Source organism: Halichoerus grypus, chromosome X (assembly GCF_964656455.1).
Source record: "Halichoerus grypus chromosome X, mHalGry1.hap1.1, whole genome shotgun sequence".
NCBI classification, from domain to species: Eukaryota; Metazoa; Chordata; class Mammalia; order Carnivora; family Phocidae; genus Halichoerus; species Halichoerus grypus.
The window spans coordinates 35,755,836-35,777,211 of NC_135727.1; the positions used below are offsets into that span (position 1 = coordinate 35,755,836).

General features: G+C 37.2%; 1 long non-coding RNA gene across 1 annotated transcript in view; it reads right to left on the bottom strand.

Moving 5' to 3' along the window:
* Window positions 1-768: 768 nt before the first annotated feature.
* LOC144380494 (uncharacterized) overlaps window positions 769-21,376 on the bottom strand; it is a 135,621-nt gene continuing 115,013 nt past the window's right edge. The window contains exons 3-4 of the long non-coding RNA XR_013444666.1: window positions 15,759-15,866; window positions 769-815 (exon numbers count right to left, since the gene is read on the bottom strand). This is a non-coding gene — a long non-coding RNA (uncharacterized LOC144380494). The remainder of the gene's footprint in view (window positions 816-15,758; window positions 15,867-21,376) is intronic.

The window sequence follows — 21,376 nt, forward strand, 5'->3', positions numbered from 1 at the left end:
TTGGTTTAGTTGCTTCAGAATCCTTCCTAAATCCCATGTTTAAGTGTTGCAAAGTAATTGATTATGGTAAACAAAACTCAGACCAGTTTTCCAACATATGGGCTCCACGTGTGTGTTCCTAAGACAGAAGGCTTTAATTTTCTTGGCACTTGTTACGGTTTAGCTGGCTTTTCCGAATAAGAGCCAGAGCTGTGTAGACACTTTGTAGGCTCTGATGAAACATAATTAGATAGCAATAGTTCTATAAAGTCTTTCTTTATTACATTCACCACAGTGAGCACATTATACAATTGTTGCACCCTATAATATACTGCTCACAGTCTCTTATCAATGAGTGAATTTTCAATCCAGGCACTCTTTAAAAATGCACTACATATTCAGAGAAGGGATATGCAATGAAATGTCATCAAATCCAAAGTAGAATATTTACCAGCCAAAGCATTGAAATAGAGGTATTATAATAGTAAACCCCTGTGTATTCCATGGCTTCAAATGGTGATTATTTTCTATGTCCTTTTATTCTTACAGGAGAAAGTCAGGCTTGATGCCCAAACCACATTGAGAGTAAAATATTTGATTGTCTCATTTTGGCCCCAAAGTCCAGGGAGAATAGGCCACTTGGGGGCTGCCTAATGATGTCCTTGAAAGATCCTTTCAAGGGGTGTTCAACAAGATATATATTTCCCTTCTATCCTAATAAACAGCAATTATCAACAGTTTGTTGTCTGACATCCTAAGGTCAGAAGAGAGAAAATGCTGTATACATACCTTTGGCAAAATTACATACTTTGATACCATTTGGCAAGGATGTTATCCTGCAAACACAGAGAGAAAAATAAATTTTGAATCATGTACCTCCTGCAAAACCACAGATGTTTGTTTTAGATGCAATAATTTCTGTAGTTTTATCCTAGTTCCTAGCTGCCATCCCCTCTCAGTTCCCACTTCATTCCATGATGCCTTTTGGCCATCCTGAATTAGCACTCTACAACTTGACAATGCTGTTCAAAGACCCCCCACTATAACCCTGTAAACTGCTTTATCTTCCTTGACAATGCTTCCCACCCAAAAATTCCTTCTCATTCTTCTATCCCATCCCATTTAAATCCCCATGTTCCTAGGTTTTGAGCCCATCTAATAATGAAGAGGAAAATTTCCTGTTATGTTAGTTCATTTTAAAGGTGACCTCTCAGGATTTGGGGATGTCAAAAGTATATGGGAGGCCTTTTGGTGGTGACTGGAATTCAAATCAGATCACATCAGAGAGGCCTGCTGCTATGGTAAGCATTGATAATAAAATTAAGGACTGACTCATAGCATCTATCAATTTCAGTCTCATTAGTTTTGAGCTGTCACAGCTTCAAACCTCTGGCTTTCTCTGGTCTTCAAATAGGTCTGTAGCATCACCAAATTAATAAGAGATGAGCGGGTTCAACCACGATCTCATCTTTACAAAGTGCCAGTTTTAACTAGTACCATGGGTCTACTAACCCGTCCTTTTGCCCTTAATACAATACATCTAATCTGGAACTCTTCTGATTCCAAAGTTAAGAACCCAAACATGCAGTAGCAGATTGTTTAAGAAACCCCACTCTATTGTTTTGATCATTATACTTTGCTTTACACCAAATAATTATACTCTAAATAGAGCCGAAAGCCCAAGAGGAGCCAAATCACATACATACTAGTAATATTCATGCTTTTAGTTTGGGAGATAATATTGCCTCCTTTTACTTAAAGTTCGTTATATTGTCTATTCTCTTCAGCACATCAACAATGACCCCTAAAAGCTCAGGATTAGAGTTTCTTTACAAGGTGATGACATCCTAACAAACACTGACCTTTTCTCACTTCTTCCTTCTATTCCTTGGCAATATAGCCTTGATGGCAACAGAGTCTAATTTTTCTCCAAAGAGTGGGCAAGAGTACTTGGCAAGGTAGTTTTAGAGATATTTCTATTATAACAGGAAAGAAGAAGGAAAGGATGGATGCATATGTAAATGGATTTTTACTTTTGGTGGTAAGAAATTACACAAACTTAGGAACTGAATAGGCAAGCCACTTAAGGCTTAGTAGTTAAGTTTTATGTGTATCTCCTTAATTCTAGAACCTTCTTTAATACACAAGAATTTTCTATGATAACATGCTATACTCCTTGCTCTATAAGGATGAGAGTCATGACTGTCTTACTCATCACTATACCTTATATCCCTATGGAATAACATGGTGCCTGGCATATAGTAGGTGTTCAATAAATATTTCTTTAATGAGGAAACTGAGACATATTATAATCATTTTTGTGACACGTTCATTCGTCTTTCTAGACTCCTTGAACCCAAGGATGATGTCTATAGTCTGAGAACACCCCAAAGTGTCTGGCACATGCTTATTTTTACCTGATCAATGAACAAATGCATTTAATCACATATCCCTTGTATCTATCCCAGGTCCAGGTCTAACTAGCTATCCAAAGTGTCATCCTGAATTCCATTCTGTTTCCATATGTAGTCTTATGTGCTAGAGCTTTACTTTTCTTTGGTCTCTAAAGTAATAAATACCTTCAGCCAAAATATATGACGTTTTTTTTTTTTGCCTCAGTTTATGCAAAAACATCCTGGTTCTATGAGGGCCCTCATCCTAGGCTTATGTGAATCTCTGACTTTTATACAAGGTAATACTTTGAATTCACATTTATACTATTCCAATTTATTTTTCAGCTAACCCCATTCCTACTTTGTCTTTTTTTCTAGTTACATGTTGTTTTCTTTCCTAAGATGCTTAAGTCACAATTTGCTTTTATTATTTGTCTGGTTGTGGTCTGGTCTTTGCTGAATTAGACCTCTGATCCTTGACCTAGCTAGCTATGGCACTCCAGAAAATGATTTTCTTTAAAATAGAACATCCACTATAACATGCAGTAGTAAACTTTGCTGCCTTTAAATTGTCAGTAATTTTTACTTAATTCAAATGTTTGCATAGCAGAATCAGGAAAGAAAAAAGCCCCAGATAATTTTAAGACAATTTAGGTCAATGGTTTGGAATATGAGTTGTAGACTCATTGGCAGCAGTGGAGTTTATGGATAAAGGAGATGGAAAGAGTGTACAGTTTTTTTTTAAGATTTTATTTATTTTTTTATTTGACACAGAGAGAGAGAGAGAGAGAGAGAGAGAACACAAGCAGGGGGAGTGGCAGGCAGAGGAAGAGGAAGAAGCAGGCTCCCCGCCGAGCAGGGAGCCCAATGTGGGACTTGATCCCAGGACCCCGAAATCCCGACCTGAGCCGAAGGCAGATGCTTAACCGACTGAGCCACCCAGGTGTCCCAAGTGTACAGTTTTAAACAGAGCTTGCAAATGCCTAAGAAGACCAAGCATTGTCTATAAATGGAATACATGACATGACATGGCTGGTTTCCTCATTCTGTCTCCCCATCTCATGTCTGCCAGGACTTTTCCCAAACCCACTCCTGCTAATACATGAAAAATTGAGATTTATTGAGTAAAAGGATCTAGAGGATTAAGCTATTAGACTATAATCATGCCCATACATTTTAATTAGCCAGAAACAGAGGAGGTGTGACAAGATTTTCCAGGACAAGCAGGGAAAAGTTAGGGTACCACTTAAAGGCAGATATGTTGTACTCTTCTTCAGGAAAAACTTCACCTGTGGTCTTTCTGTTGGCCTCTTCTCACAACCCAGAGTTCATGTGGCCCTGCCTCCCCATTTGTTCATCACTCAGATTTGATCTCAAAGCTCTCTGGGGAACATACATTTATTCAATGTTTCTCTGCTGTGGCTCTGAGAGTGCATGCACCAAACAGTGTTAGTAAGCAGAATAAACATGTAAGCCATTTCTGTGTATTAACTCGAAGTTGGAAAAATATATGCTTTTGTAATGAACAAAAGATAAACTTCTAAGAAGGCTCACTAAGGTCACTATAGTTATCTATCTTTATGTATTTTTTCAATTAACTCATATATCAAAAGCACAATTACTATTACGAGTTTATGAATGTTTATAGTAAAAGGTGTCCTAAGAAGTAAAAACTGTATGGATTGCCCATTTTAAATGATTTCTATTAATATAACTAAAACCTAACGACTAAAAATTCCCACACTCCATTAATGTTCTACTTACTAGAATAGTATTTCAAACAAGTACATTCTGCTACAAACCATTGAACCATTCCTTATTGTTTGATATAGCGAGATTTGAGCTCTATATGCAGAGAAACAAAGGGCCCAGGATATACATAGATACTCTGTAGGCTTAGATTTACTATCAAAACTCTTTTTTCCAAAATAGTAAAATGTGCCAGTCCAGTGGCTGCAAATAAATTTCATTTTGCTTGATAACTCCAACCAAAGGCCATTCACTGCTTGGAGGACCATTCAGAAAATGATGCTAAGGTACCACCCATGCTCACCAGGTGAAGAATGCCATAATCAATTAGCAATGTACCATGGCCTGGGAATGGGAAACAGAGGAATGCCTGCCACATATTTACCATTGTGGACCATATTTTACCTTGTGCCTGAATTGCTACAATATTTTCTGAGCTAGCACCATTGCTCCAACCAATTCATCTTCTAAATTAGCCATCTTCCAACACTGGGTAGGCTACTATACAGCCTATAAGCTCTCAACCAAATTATTCAACTGATTCTGTGATGCCACCAGAATTTGGGCTCATCCTATATATCTAATCTTATATTATCACTCCTCCAACTAGTATCTCTAACACTTGCCAGCATGATCATCAGGCTCTCTAACATACTATACTCATTATTCCCTCCTTTGGCATGTGCTAGTCCTTCCCACTTGAAATGCCCCTCCTCTCTATTCATCTCAATCCAAACTTTCTATTCTAATTAGATTCTTTATGTAGCTTATCCAATTAATAGAAATAAAGCAGTGGGGAATTTACTGTAAGGAAATATGTACACTAAAATTAACATTGTAACTTGGAAGGCTCTAACAACTGGGGAATCTCTAAAAATTGGCAATTCTCTCCATTTATCTCTCATGGGTTATAACGGTCATTCTACTTCTCATCTGCTACTTTCAACATCACCCTGTGCATTTACTCTTTTTTCTTTTTTCTATCAAATAGGCTTTTCTGCTTCCTCAAAATTTCTGCCCCCTTATATTTTCTGCTTCTTATATGTTTGCCTTGGAAATGGCCATTATGGCCTCCTTTACTGTCCTATACATCAAGACCTCTACTACTAATAATATCAGTCTCTCTATATTTCTTAAGTGAAAATTCAGAGTCCAGGGATCTGGTTGACCCAGCTCATCTCTTTTGCATTAGTCCACAATTAAATAAGTCACTAAACAGTCTATGGATTCATCATGGATCAAATAGCCAACCAAGTGGCCAGGTAGGGTGAGAGATAGAAGAGACATATAGTACAAAATATTGATGGGCTAGTTTCTCTTACAGGGTATGAGGGCAAGGAGACAATGAGACTAAAACTGCCAACTCTTCTTTTCCTGTCTAGCTCCAGTCCCCCTTCCTCTATCAAGCCATCTACAATTGCTAGAGATGAGAGGGTAATCTCCCTTCTGGGAATTTCAATAGAATGGAGAGTCAATACCACTTATTAGGTTTTAGAATATATATTTACAGATTACTCTTAATTTTTCATCAAAGTATCACCTCATATAACCCATAATTTAAACAGACATTAAGTACAAGAGCCATGTCATAGGTTTTTATTTGGTTTCAATTTTTTGTAATTATTCATAATAGCGAACACAATGTTGGTTACTCAGCAAATAGCTAATACATTTATTGATATTAAAACTGTGGAATTTATAATGTGATTATATTCTCAAGCTAAGGGGAAAAACAAGCATTCTCATCTCAAAACAAATTGCATAGGTCAAGATATTGAGCAGATGGGTGTATAATTAAATAATTCTTCTATAGGTAGATTTCACTATTCATTTTTTCTCTCCTAGGAAATTACAAGAGTCAGTTCAAAGAAACCTAAAAAATTCCATTTGAAGAGATTTCCCCTGGGGTTAATTTATGTCAGATAATGTGAAATGATTTGTGTTTTCATTTAGACAGCCTAATTCCAAAGCTAGTGACATGATTATTTTAGTGACAAAAAAAAAAAACCCTATAGTTTTCATGGTAGAAGGTTCTTATCTATTATACAGCTTACTATAGGATCAATATGTTACATTATAAAAAGAGGAATTCTTTTTCAAAAATTTTATTAGTTTACTTACATTCAATTAACATATAGTATATTGTTAGTTTCAGAGTTAGAGTTCAGTGATTCATCAATTGTATATAACACCCAGTGCTCATTACATCACGTGCCCTCCTTAATGCCCATCACCCAGTTACCCCATCCCCCCACCCACCTCCCTTCCAGTAACCCTCAGTTTGTTTCCTATGGTTAGGAGTCTCTTATGGTTTGTCTCCCTTCTAATTTCATCTTATTTTTCCCTCCCTTCCCTTATGATCCTCTGTTTTGTTTCTTAAATTCCACACATGAGTGAAATAATATAATTGTCTTTCTCTGATTGACTTGCTTAGCATAATACCCTCTAGTTCCATCCACATCGTTGCAAATGGTAAGATTTCATTTTTTGATGGCTGAGTAATATTCCATTGTATATAATATTCCACTGTATGTATGTGTGTGTATGTGTGTGTGTGTGTATATATATATATATATATCACATCGTCTTTATCCATTCATCCAAAAAATTGCTAGATCTCACACAGGAATTTAACAAAGTGGCAGGATATAAAATTAATACACAGAAATGAATTGCATTTCTATACACTAACAATGAGACAGAAGAAAGAGAAATTAAGGAATCAATCCCATTTACAATTGCACCAAAAACCATAAAATACCTAGGAATAAACCTAACCAAAGAGGTAAAGGATCTGCACTCTGAAAACTATAAAAGAGGCATTCTACTACTTAATTTATCCTTCATTCCTGGTGAAAAGATTATTTTACTTATTTTGTTTTTTGAAGTATTAAATTCTAGTTAGTTAACATATAGTATAATATTGGTTTCAGGAGTTGAATTTAGTGATTCATCACTTACAACACCAGGTGTTCATCACAACATGTGCCCTCCTTAAACTTTATCCACCCCTGAAGTGTGAGCTAGATTCTTAAAATTAAAAAAAATATGATAGGTATATGCATTTATTTACCATGTATGGATTCAAAAGACATAGTCTCAATGAAGGCTGTTTAAGCTGTGTAACTTTGGACAAGTCAATCCACCTATTTCTTGATTTTTCTTTTTTTTAAGATTTTATTTATTTATTTGACAGAGAGAGAGAGTGAGAAAGCACAAGCAGGGGGAATGGCAGAGGGAGAGGGAGAAGCAGACTCCCTGCTGAGCAGAGAGCCCAACTCGAGGCCTGATCCCAGGACCCTTGGATCATGACTGGAGCCGAAGGCAGACGCTTAACTGACTAAGCCACCCAAGTACCCCTATTTCTTGATTTTTGTCATTAAGAAAATGAAGAGAGCAAAACTGCTGAAATATTTTCCACCTGTAGGAAAATTACTCAAAATTTTGTCTCTAGAACAAATCTCTCCTCTGTGTTCCAAGCCAGTATACCCAACAGTTTCATGTATACTCTTTTTCAGATGTCTCAGTGGCACCTCAAAAATATAAACAAATACCTGATACTCTTCTTTTGCCTCCCCAACCTAGTCCTATTTATGTGCCACTTAAACTTCCAAGTGATATCACCATCTATTCAGTTCAGCACTCTCTCTCCTTTACCCCATATACTCAATCCATCACCAAGTCCACTTAAATATCTCTACAATCCATCTACTACTTTCTATGTCTACCACTAACTCTGTAGCCTATGCTTTCATCTTCTCCTGCCCTAAAAATCATTAACTTATTAATTGGTCTAATCCTCATCCATTCTTCTCTCCCTCCAGACTGTTCTCCACACTCAGAATGAGGTGTTTGAAAGAAAATCTGATTATGTCTTCCCTTTGCTAAAAAGTCTTTAGTGCTTTCCTGTAACACTTGGGATAAAGGCAAAATTCCTTAATATGCTCATCAAGACTTCCTATGACCTCATCCCTAAGTACACTTACATTCTCATTTGAATCATGTTCTCTCTTACTCGTTCTTCCCTAACCACACTAACCCCTCAGACTCTCATATTCACCATGCTCCCTCCTCATACAAGTGTTACCACATGTTGGTTCTCCTTTTGCTTAGTTAACTTCTAATCATCCATATTTCAGCTCAAATTTCATTTCTGAACCATCCAGACTGAGGTTTCATCAAACTATTTCAAAGTACTACATGTATCTATATGATCCTTCAGTTAATATCTGGTTGCTTTAGTTTACCAAACTATAACTCCATAAGGGTAGGGGCCATGCCTGTTTTGCTCTCCATAGCATCTTCAGTGTAGAGCACAGTCCTGGACTGGCACATTTTAGGTGCTCAAAAATATTTTATTGAATGAAGTGACAAACTGCTGTCTGAATCTGAGGTTTTACAGTGTGTCCTAAAGGGGGTTTCATTAATTCTTCTTCCATGTCATGCCTTCAATTCCAGTCATATCCATCAAGTGATTTTGTATGTCTTATTCAGGTAGGAAACTTAAGGATTTAAGCATAAGAGCTTTAGGACTTTGAAACAAAAGGCATGATGGCTAATTTTATGTGTCAACTTGGCTGCACAATAGTGCCCAAATATTTGGTCAAACATTCTTCTGGATGTTTCTGAGAAGATGTTTTTTGGGATGAGATTAACATTTAAATTTGTAGATTTCAATAAAGTAGATTATCTTCTGTAATGTGAGTGGGCCTCATCTAATTATTTAAAGGCCTTCATAAAGCAAAGACTGACTTCCTTGAGGAAGAAGGAATTCTGCCAACAGACTGCCTTTGCATTCAGATTGCAGCTCTTCCTTGGGTCTCCAGTCCGCTGTCTTACCCTGCAGATTTTGGACTTGCTTCCACAATCATGTGAGCTGATTCCTTAAAATAATTTCTCTCTGGAGAACCCTAACTAATATAGAAGGAAAGGTAAAATAAAAAATAAGTTCTATGTTAGGAGAACTTGAATGCAGTGGAACCTTCTTTTCCTCAGAATTACATGAGCCTGCATTTGTTTTTATTTTTTAACAGACATTAGTAGCTTACACAATGAAATCACATAATCTGATGAGACTTAATGTTGATATCAAAGAACACAAGCTTTATTAATATATGTTACATACCCCCTACATAATAAAGATGACCATATATTCTGGCTTTTATTAAACTTGGGTGAAATTCCCTCCAACTTCTCCTGAGTTTTTTTTAAAGATTTATTTATTTATTTTAGAGAAAGAGAGAGAGAGAGAGCATAGCACGGGGGAGGGGCAGAGGGAGAGGGAGAGAATCCTCAGCAGATTCCCCACAGAGCGCAGCGCCCGACACAGGGCTTGATGTGGGGCTCAATCCCAAGACCCTGAGATCATGACCTGAGCAGAAACCAAGAGTCAGATGCTTAAACAACTGAGCCACCCAGGCACCCCAGAGTTCTCCTGAATCTTATGCCAGTTTCTCTTTCAACCCCAATGTGGAAATACAGGAGAATGAAAGAAGAGCAGAAAGAAGCAGAGTTAGTCTACATAGTCTTACTATGTAGCAGAAAGGTAACCCTACTACACCATTCCCCCAAATGTCCCAGGCTTCAAGGAACTCTGATGTTCTGGGTTCTTCATATTAGCTTTCCCTAGCTACCTCATTACTCAGTATCTATAGTCAATTCAAACACCCAGACCTTTTTCTTACCTCCTACTCTTTAGCTATGTCATATTCATTCTGTACTTGAACAGTTAGGATAAGAAACAAATTGAAGATCTTTACATTTTTCCCTACCAAATTTCATTTTGATAGTTTCAGTCCATAAGTTCAGACTCTTATGGTCTCTTGAGATTCTGAATCTGAGCTATCCCTCCACATACTTAATTATCATGTCATGAATATCCCCATCCCAATCATTAGTAAAAAGTACATAGAGTCATTCTAAAGGAAACTTCTCTCTCTAGGTTAATATCAACTCTTTATTTATCTTTCTCTAGGGTCATTCAACCAGTTATAGACCCACTTAATTTGTATTTTCATTTAGTTCCAATTTCTCCTTCCTATCCCAAAGCCCATCCAGGTAGTTCAGCCAGTACCCTGCAATATTACATTCACTTATTTGTCTATGGAATCATGTGGATTCTATAGAAACTGACATTATATCTTATACTCTAGTAATTAATTTCTCTCTCTCAATCAACAATTGCCATATTATCAACACACTAGTAAAAGAAGGGAAATCTTTAAATACCTAAGAATAAAATAGCAACAATACTATCACTTACAATTTGCAAAAAGCTTTCAATTATTATTGTCCTCATCAACATCGTCAGCATCCTCTTCATTTGACATGCAAATTACCACACATTTTGTTATTATTACTCCCATTTAAAAAATGAATAAACTGAAGCTCTAAACAATTAGTTGACTTATCCAGAGTCACAATGGTAATAAGTGGGGACAGAATACAGAACATCTGCTTAGAGCTTTACTTTTATTGTATAATAAACTGGCTCACTAGACAAAACATTTTGCAGATGAATACATAAGATTAGTAAGAGTCTAAAAATGACAGATTAAGATAACATCAAGCCAGGGGCACCTGGGTGGCTCAGTCAGTTAAGCGTCTGCCTTTGGCTCAGGTCATTAATAAAAGAGAGAACAAGAACCATATGATCCTCTCAATAGATGCAAAAAAAGGATTTGAAAAAGTACAGCATCCTTTCTTGATCAAAACTCTTCAGAGTATAGGGATAGAGGGTACATACCTCAATATCATAAAAGCCATCTATGAAAAATCCACAGCGAATATCATTCTTAATGGGGAAAAACTGAGAACTTTCCCCCTAAGGTCAGGAACACAGCAGGGATGTCCTCTATCATCACAGCTATTCAACATAGTATTAGAAGTCCTAGCCACAACAATCAGACAACAAAAATAAATAAATAAATAAATAAATAAATAAATAAATAAATAAATAATAAAAGGCATCCAAATCAGCAAACAAGAAGTCAAACTCTCACTGTTTGCAGATGATATGATACTTTATGTGGAAAACCCAAAAGACTCCACCCCAAAACTGCTAGAACTCATACAGGAATTCACTAAAGTGGCAGGATATAAAATCAATGCACAGAAATCAGTGGCATTTCTACACACCAACAACAAGACAGAAGGAAGAGAAATTAAGGAGTCGATCCCATGTACAACTGCACGCCAAACCATAAGATACCTAGGAATAAATCTAACCAAAGAGGCAAAGAATCTGTACTCAGAAAACTTTATTATAAAGCACTCATGAAAGAAATTGAGGAAGGCACAAAGAAATGGAAAAACGTTCCATGCTCATGGATTGGAAGAACAAATATTGTGAAGATGTCAATGCTACCTAGAGCAATCTACACATTTAATGCAATCCCTATCAAAATATCATCCACTTTTTTCAAAGAAATGGAACAAATAATACTAAACTTTGTATGGAACCAGAAAAGACCCCGAATAGCCAGAGGAATGTTGAAAAAGCAAAGCAAAGCTGGTGGCATCACCTTTCTGGATTTCAAGCTCTATTACAAAGCTGTGATCATCAAAACAGTATGGTACTGGCACAAAAATAGACACATAGATCAGTGGAACACAATACAGAGCCCAGAAATGGACCCTCAACTCTACGGTCAACTAATCTTCGACAAAGCAGAAAAGAATGTCCAATGGAAAAAAGACAGTCTCTTCAATAAATGGTGCTGGGAAAATTGGACAGCCACATGCAGAAGAATGAAACTGGACCATTTCCTTACACCACACACAAAAATAGACTCAAAATGGTTGAAAGTCCTCAATGTGAGACAGGAGTCCATCAGAATCCTAGAGGAGAACACAGGCAGCAACCTCTTTGACCTCAGCCACAGCAACTTCTTCCTAGAAACATTGCCAAAGGCAAGGGAAGCAAGGGCAAAAATGAACTATTGGGACTTCATCAAGATAAAAAGCTTTTGCACAGCAAAAGAAACAGTCAACAAAACCAAAAGACAACCGACGGAATGGGAGAAGATATTTGCAAATGACATATCAGATAAAGGGCTAGTATCCAAAATCTATAAAGAACTTATCAAACTCAACACCCAAAGAACAAATGATCCAATCAAGAAATGGGCAGAAGACATGAACAGACATTTTTCCAAAGAAGACATCCAAATGGCTAACAGACACATGAAAAAGTGTTCAACATCACTCGGCATCAGGGAAATCCAAATCAAAACCTCAATGAGATACCACCTCACACCAGTCAGAATGGCTAAAATTAACAAGTCAGGAAATGACAGATGTTGGTGGGGATGTGGAGAAAGGGGAACCCTCCTACACTGTTGGTGGGAATGCAAGCTGGTGCAACCGCTCTGGAAAACAGTATGGAGCTTCCTCAAAAAGTTGAAAATTTAAAATGCATGGAACACAAAATGAAAACATAATCTCAGGAAACAAACTGAGGGTTGCTGGAGTGGTGGGGGGTGGAAGGGATGGGGTGGCTGGGTGATAGACATTGGGGAGGGTATGTGTTATGGTGAGCACTGTGAATTGTGTAAGTCTGTTGAATCACAGACCTGTACCTCTGAAAAAAATAATACATTATATGTTACAAACAAAAAAAAAAAGAAGAAGATAGTAAGAAGGGAAAAATGAAAGGGGGTGGAAATCGGAGGGGGAGACGAACCATGAGAGACTATGGGCTCTGAGAAACAAACTGAGGGTTCTAGAGGGGAGAAGGGTGGGGGGAGGCATTAGCCTGGTGGTGGGTATTAAAGAGGGAACGTATTGAATGGAGGACTGGGTGTTATATGCAAACAATGTATCATGGAACACTACATCAAAAACTAATGATGTAATGTATGGTGATTAACATAACATAATAAATAATATTAAAAAATAAAATAACTATTCTGGGTGTTATATGCAACTAATGAATCATTGAACACTACATCAAAAACTAATGATGTACTATATGTTGGTTAAATGAACATAATAAAAATAAATAAATAAATAAAATATAAAAATAAAAATACATTCATTTAATAAACAAGGTAAGACCATTTTGAGAAAAAATAAATAATAATTAATTAATTAATTAATTAATTAAAAAACTATTCTCCTTCTGTTTGACGTACAATGGAAAAAAACTTTGGTTATGTCTAGAGACGAGTGCCAAATCATACTAGACTTTATATTTCACCAAATTAACTGATAGCAAATGTAGACATGTCACTTGGGTATGCTTTCCAACTCTGATGAATCAAAAGTCAGAGGTTTTGCCACTTTGGACACTGCCTGAACTCTCTAGGGAAGATGGCTAGCTAAGTATGCTTGAGTATGCTAAGGTTAATCTGAAATGCAAGATCAAGACAGAGGAAATAACTTACCACTGCCCCCATCAAACCACAACTACTCGTACCTTCATGGACCTTCTTTTCTATATTGACAATTTTTTCTCTCATTCTCTTTCCAGTTTAGGATTCCTAACTGTCTTAACTTTGACTTGGGAATGTGCCTCTAATATCTTTCTATCCTGCTTACTCTATCTTGATTTCTAACTTCTCTTCTCAATAACCTGGTATTTTGGCTCAACTCCTGATTATATTTTTGTTCAGTGATTTGATACTGTTCTTTACCCTGGACTAGATAGTGTGATCATGATGACTCTGCCATAGTGGCTTGGCAGAAGACTTACTCTGATTAGCTGTTGTTTCAGCAAAATCCCTTTTTGAAATTCTTAAAACATTTTTATTAAAGTAGAGTCGACACACAATATTACATTTGTGTTAGGTTTACCACATAATGATTCCACAACTCTATACATTATGCTGTGCTTACCACAACCGTAGCTACTGTCACCATACAACACCATCAGCATGATTTGATGCTAACTGATGGTTATTAAGTAAAAAGTACCTTCATCCCAGCTTGTTCAGGGAGAGGGTGGAATCTCTTTAGGGTTGTAAACTCTAAAATCATTTTCAACATTAAGGAATTGCTGCCTGTTAGCACTTTATTTTATTCCATTTACTTAAACACATACGGTTGTAATACAAAAGAAAAACATTTGAGTTTGCACATTTTCCTTAGCTGTATAATTAATGAAGTCAGCAACAAATGTTAGGCACAGATAACAAAAGGAAACTAAGGAATTTTTCATTGAACATCCTTAAAATGGTTAGCAATTCATCCATCTTTTGAATAGGTATGGACTGTGGCGAGAGCGAATTGATAACGTTACAAATTTACTGCTATCATTTTGGTTCTATTGTTCTATTTGTTTTGTCAGTGGAAATAGTCTGGTGTATATAAATCAGATTGCCATTGCTGTCCATTTTGGTACAGCATACACATTATAATTCATTTCTCGTCACAAATTGAAGGTGTGTAGAAAACAAAATCAATGAGAAAACATTCAAGCAGATCTCCTGCTTATAGCTAAGTAAACAACCATTATTGCAAAGAACGAAGTACTTGTACCCAAGAGATTCATGCAACAAAACATAGCCAGAGTAAACTTTGGATTTTTATGGAAAATCATATGAAGCACTGTTTCTATCTTCCACATAGATAGGAAAATAATTTGATGCTTTAAAATACAGAGTTCCCAAGATAACTATCTGGCAAAAGTGTCAAAAGACAACTTCCTGATTATTTTTAACTTAGTCATCTTGGGGTAATTTTGGTCTATTTTCAAAGGTAAAACTTCTTGCAAGTGAATTACAATTTTACATGTGTTTATGGCTGAAAAGTTCAAGGGCAAGTGTTTTTATATTATATCAGATATATAACTCAATAAATATAATGTTTGTTGAATAACTAAATGATCATCCAACTGATAAAAAAATAAAAGAAAACCATAATTGAGTTATTAATGAACTACCATAACTTCATCACCTTAGGCATTCTGGGGATATCAAAACATTACTTGATAATGTTACCACCACCAAGAACTTTTCCTAGTCAGAAGAATACCTTTGTTCAGATGAGCAAATTCTACTTATCTCTGTACATCACCAATGTAGTCTCCCTGCATTCACAATTAATTTCAATTTTCTAAGATTAGTCCTGAGTGACCCTTAATATATTTCTTTTGGCCTTCACTTGAGTCCACTTGTCTCCTACTTTTGATTGCCCCTCTTCACCTCATTCTAACATAACCATTGTAATCCTGCAACTCACAAAGCCTATCAAGTTTTGCAGCCACTGAAACTTATGAAATTTTGTTGGACTAAGCATTATCTTGATGTCAGGCTATTTTTCAGAAGTGCATTCCTAGAGATTAAAGTCTGTTGTGCGATAGCTCAAAGGGATTTTTTCTTAAATTAATAGGTAGTAGTTGTATCATTGTCTTTCCAAATAGGCCTTTACCTTGCTCCCCTTAGTTCTCCATGTGAACACTAGCTTCCCTTGTTTGGTTCCTGCTTCCAGATTCTGTGGATCCACAGGAGACACAACTTTTCTGTTTTTCTGTGTAATGGACCTATGTAAACCCTAACAGTGGCCAGCTTTTCCTATCCTCTGGCACTCTCTGCCAAGAATCCCCTCCTCCATTTTCTTCAACGATTGTTCTTCCTTTACAAAGGACACAGGAAGGGCAGCCATGAGTGAATTGTTTTAGGGCTTCTTTTCACTCACCTGAAAGCAAGATGGTCTTTCCAACTCTAAAATCCATAAGTCTGTGATTCCCTCAACCATATTCTCAGTCTTCGTGAGAGTTGACAACTGCCATATTTCTCTGGAAAACTGCAAAAGGAATGACAAACTGAAGGTTACTAGGAGATGTGAATAGCTGCTTTTTCACCTCTCATGCTTTAGAACTTTTATCTTGAGCCTAAAAGCCATAAAGACAAAAGAGAACAATAATTGCACATAAAATGAGAGCCATAAAAGCCAGGCTGAATTGTAGCTTCTAGTTCCCTACGACCTTAGTTATACAACATATATCAGCTGTAACTGCGCTTTGTGAGCCAGAAAGTAAGACAAATGTCCTGTCAAGGAGTTAGAATATTTGAAATTGTATCTATCTCTGAAAATCCAACTTCATGAGAAATATAAGATGGGCATTGTTTTCTCCATTTTTCAGATGAAAAAATGGAAGCCTAGAAAGATGGAGGAGAGGAAGCCTAGGGCAAACAGACCCGAGGTGGTAGTGCCCATGGGCCCGGTCTCGTAGGCCTGTGTTCTTTCAACTATAAGTTTAGTTTGTGCTTCCTCTGAACAGGTCTTGAAAACTAGATAGCTAATGAACTTCCAAGTCACATCTCTCCTTCCCATATTCATTAAAGTTCCTAAAGCAGAATGCATAATTATATTATGGAAATAATTAACATTATGTGGGGAAAAAATCATTACTCTCAAAGTTTCAATCAGCAGTAATTGTGCCTCAGATAAACTTCATGAGCTGTGATATTGCCGCTGAGAAGAGATATATTCAAATTTGATGTAAGAGAAAAAGCTGATGTAAAAACCACTTGAATAAAAAAAAAATGAGAGTGGACATGTTAAGACAGCAATTTATTACTTCCACAACTTTTGTATGATCTGAGGGACCTGAATTAACTGCGTAGTTTCTTTTCAAAAACCTGACTTTCCTCGTCCGTTCCACTTGACAAAATTTATTGCACCATGATGAACATCTCTACTTAACCTTATCCTTACATTTGATGAAACACACATTCTGGCTGTTTGCAAACAGCATGCAATTGTAATGTCATTCTCGAGAATTACCTTGTTACCTAGGCAGAAGGGGGAACTGTCACATTAAGAAAGAAAAAGGAGGGAGTGTTCTTGAGCAAAGGCAGTACAAATCAATCCAAAATGTTTAACAGAACTGAACTACTAAGAGTTGACAGGGACTCAAGTGGTCAACAAATCCTGCTGATGGTCACTTATTAATACTTTGAGCATGTGTATGCCTCTTCTGCAGTTTGTTTGTGATGGTCCATCAGTACACTTACACTCAGCCTCTTTTGGGACAGTCAGAGATGTCTCTGAGACCACTGTGGCTAGAGTCTGGAGTGTCACCTACAGCAGCAGCACAGAAAAAAGCTGACTAAGTGGAACCCAGCTATGAGCTTGACCTTATCAGCATCTTGAGCTTGTGCCTACATAGTATAGATCCATGGTAATCATTATGTCAGTAAAGAAATAGGAGAAAAAAGTCAAATCTTTATACTTCTGTATCACACTTTGGATTGCAAATGATAAATGAGGAAATGATGTGAGAGCAAGTAGTGATAATAAGTGTTGATTATTTCAAGAAATGTATTGATGAAAAGAAGAAGAGGAGAGCAATACTCCAAGAGAGAAGCAGAGTTAAGAGAAGGTTAGGGGAGTTAGGGTGGGAAAGACTTAGCACGCTCTGAGGCTAATGATGGAGAGATCAGAGAAGCTAAAAACACAAAAGAGAGATAGAAATTGATAATATCTAAGACTTTACGTTTATTTTATTCTTCCACACTGTTCCTCTTTCCCCATACTACTCTCATGCTACTATCTTTCCCATCTCATAGATTTCCATCTCTCCAGTTTCTCAAGTCAAAAATCTAGAAGACACACAATCCATTAGGAAGTCCTGTCAACTCCAACTGTAAAGCAAAATCCAAATCCAACCATTCCATATAGCTACTCACTTGTATCCATGCTACCTACATCTCACACCTTATGGCAATACCCTCCTGACTGGGTTACCTCTTTTTGCTTTTGCACTCTCTTATAATTCATTCTCCATATAAGGACTAAAACTCTCTTGTTAAAATATTATAACCCTGGGTGCCTGGGTAGCTCAGTCAGTTAAGCATCTGCCTTTGGCTGAGGTCATGATCCCAGGGTCCTGGGATGGAGTCTCACATTGGACTCCCTGCTCAGCCAGGGAGCCTGCTTCTCCCTCTCCCTCTGGCTGCCGCTCCCCCTGCTTATGTGCTCTCTCTCTCTTTCAAATAAATAAAATCTTTAAAAAAATTTTTAAATAAAATATTATAACTCTGATGTCTTCCTAAAGCACTATAATAGCACTCATATTTCATGGTCTCCAGAGTTCTATCTGATAGGATTGGTACTTACCGCTTCAATCTCATCTTCTACCATTCTCCCAAGTGTTCACTAGACTTGAACACACTGATTTTCTTTCTGTCCCATTACTGTTAAGCTCATTTCAACCCCTGACTTATACATTTGTGATTTCCCCCCAGCTCTTCACACATTTAGCTCCTTGGGTGTTGGTTCAAATGTCATTTCTTCAGACAGGGCTTTCTGGATCAGCATATCTAAAATAGCCCACCAAACTCAAATCACTTTTTTATATATCTCCTTTCTTTTAATTTCCTTTATGAATCTTACCACACTCTGAAATCATACTGTATATTTATTTGCTTTCTTATTTACTGACTTTCTCCCTTGATTAGATGTAAGTTCCACAAGAGACAGATCTTTGCCTGTCTTGTTTGCTAATGTATTCTCAGCTCCTAGAACAGCGCCTGGCAAATATAAATATCTATTGAATGAATCAGTGAATGGATGAATAAGTGAATAAAACAAGTTGGTTGAGAAAACTGAGAACATATCATCTGTAGAATAAGAAGGAAAATATTCATCTGAGACAAAAGAAACAGAAGTTAGGAAGGGTACAGATAGGTTTGGAGATAGGAGACTGGTACAATTATTATTTGAAGATGAGCCGAGGTCATCTTCCAAGGCCAAGTGGGACATCTTGTCAATCGCTTTCTGTACAGCATTATATAATTTGTTTACATTTCCCTAATGTATATTCCTGGCACAGCTAAGGTTGCCATCAATTTTAGCTCTAAATTCTTTTATATCAGTTTTTCCTCACTTATTAATCACTCCCTTTCTCTGATGTCATTCATACATTTTATGGTTGGAAGAACATTTGCCTTAATGAAGATGAGAACAAGAGAGCTGACCATAAGAGATTCCTTCTCTGTTATCTGCTAACATCATACCATCTACCCCAAGCAGAGGACCCCTAGCCCTTTTCATTTTGCATCTGTAAACATAGGTGAAATCACTGTTTTGGTTTTTGTCTTTGGCACTTTATATAATCTTGAACCTATTATGGACCTTAACTCCCATGAAAAATCCACACACTCATTGAACACATCCTTGATTATGTGTTACTACCCTCGACGTCACCCCATCTGTTCCCCTCATGTTCTTTCAACCTAAGCTAACAGTTCTGGTTTCCTCTTCTTTCTCTTTCCTTCACAAAATTTATAATTTTCAGAATACAATATTCCATTTGAGCCATCTTTTTGTTTTCACAGTTTCTGGCCATGAGACCATACTTACCTTTTTTCTAAACTTTCTGAATATTGCTTTGATAGAGAGGCAGTATCTGAATACGACCTACATCTCTTTCGCATTTTATTTTGGTCCCTTTAACCCCAGTTTCTATCACTTACACAGTAATAGAATCCAGATTTCCAAACTCCAGTCCATAACTACTATCATTATAATACATTTGGCAAAGCTGATTTATAGTTGTTTAAGCCCCCTTCCCCTGGATTTTCAATCTATTGATGTTCTGCAAACAAACTGGCTACCACATCACCACATGCTGGGTTTTCAGAGCATAAAAGAGAAAAATGTATATGTATGTGTAGGTAAATAGGTAGGTAGGTAGGTAGATAGATACTATTAGATCAAATCTCACATCTCAGGGGTTCCACAGTCACCCACTTAGTCTCACATGACTCAAATACAGTTATACACGTGGCTAAGATTTTTTAAAAGATTTTATGTATTTATTTGAGAGAGAGAAAGAGAGAGACCATGAGCAGGGGGAAGGGCAAAGGGAGAGGAAAAGAGAGAATCTCAAGCCGACTCCCCATTGAGCACAGAGCCCAAAGAGGGGCTCAATCTGATGACCCCGAGATCATGATCTGAGCCAAAACCAAGAGTCGGATGCTCAACTGACTGAGCCACCCAGGCGTCCCTCATGACTAAGATTTATTAGAGCAAAGCGTACAGTGCAATAACAGCAGGAAAAAGATATCCACAGGTAAAGGGTAGAAAGGTTAAAAACAAGCTTCTTGTTCTCCCTCTCTGGGGATTACACAATTGTTTTTTGTTTTTTTGTTTTTTTTCTGTCAAACTGTAAAGTTCAGGGATGTGTGGGAGATGTCCTTGCCAAGGGAAGTCCACTTCAGTCTTAGAGTTCACGGTTCTTAAAGAGCGTTGTTCATGTAGGCACACAACTGTCATGTGGCCAGCCATGATATGGACCCCCAACTAGGTACCAGGTACACATCATGAACCTTCATGTTTAACTTAAAAATGCTGACCACTGGTTCATCTTGACCCACTGTCTCATGAGTACAGATAATATTACATAGTAACCTTGTAAATATTCCAGTAGTTTATTCCTCAGAGTTATTGCCATGGTTACAAAGATAAGCAAGAATTGAATAAAATAGGCCTCTGATTTAATATTATACACACACACACACAGATCTCTTTGTGTTTCATGTATTTCATATTATTTAGCCTTCATAGTAATCCTGTGAAATGGCCATGACCATTCTCCCCTTTCACAGATTAGGCAACAGAGATATAGACAGGTTAAAGTCTAAGTAACCAAGTCACACAGCTACTATGCTTTAAAGCTGAGATCTGAGCTCATGCTCCTCTCGTTGCATGACAATTCAAGGTCAGCTGGGTCTAACGCAAGTAAATAAGGATAGGTCAAAGGCATTCAGAAGCCTTTCTGAATCCAAAGTTTTTTTTGTAGAAGCTCATGAAAGCCACTGAAGCTCAACTTGTGTTGAGTGAAATGCTACTCTATGTCACTTATGAAGGAACGGTGTTGAGTGAAATGCTACTCTATGTCACTTATGAAGGAACGGGTCTTTTCCCACAAAGACAACTAGCGTGTCCTTTATCTTTCATGTAATTTGGCACACCCAGGGGAAACTCGAAAGTGGCACCTTCTTTTTAAAGTGCTGCAGTGTGCTGATTACAGTTCAGCACTGTCCATGCCGCTTTCTAAAATTGCCTTTAGGCTATGAATCAAGAGTGGAGCTACAGAGGAACAGAGAGCTAAGGAAAGGCTTATTTGCTCATGTGAGAAGGGGTAACTGGGTTATATGCTGAACGTATCCCTGCCTGTTTACAGCAAATTATCCCCAGGCCTTTGGTTTAAGGCAGAAGTCACTTAGCTACAGCCAGGGCAGAACCTCACCACAGCCTGGTTTTGTAAATAAAGTTTTATTGGAACACAGCTGCATCCATTTGTT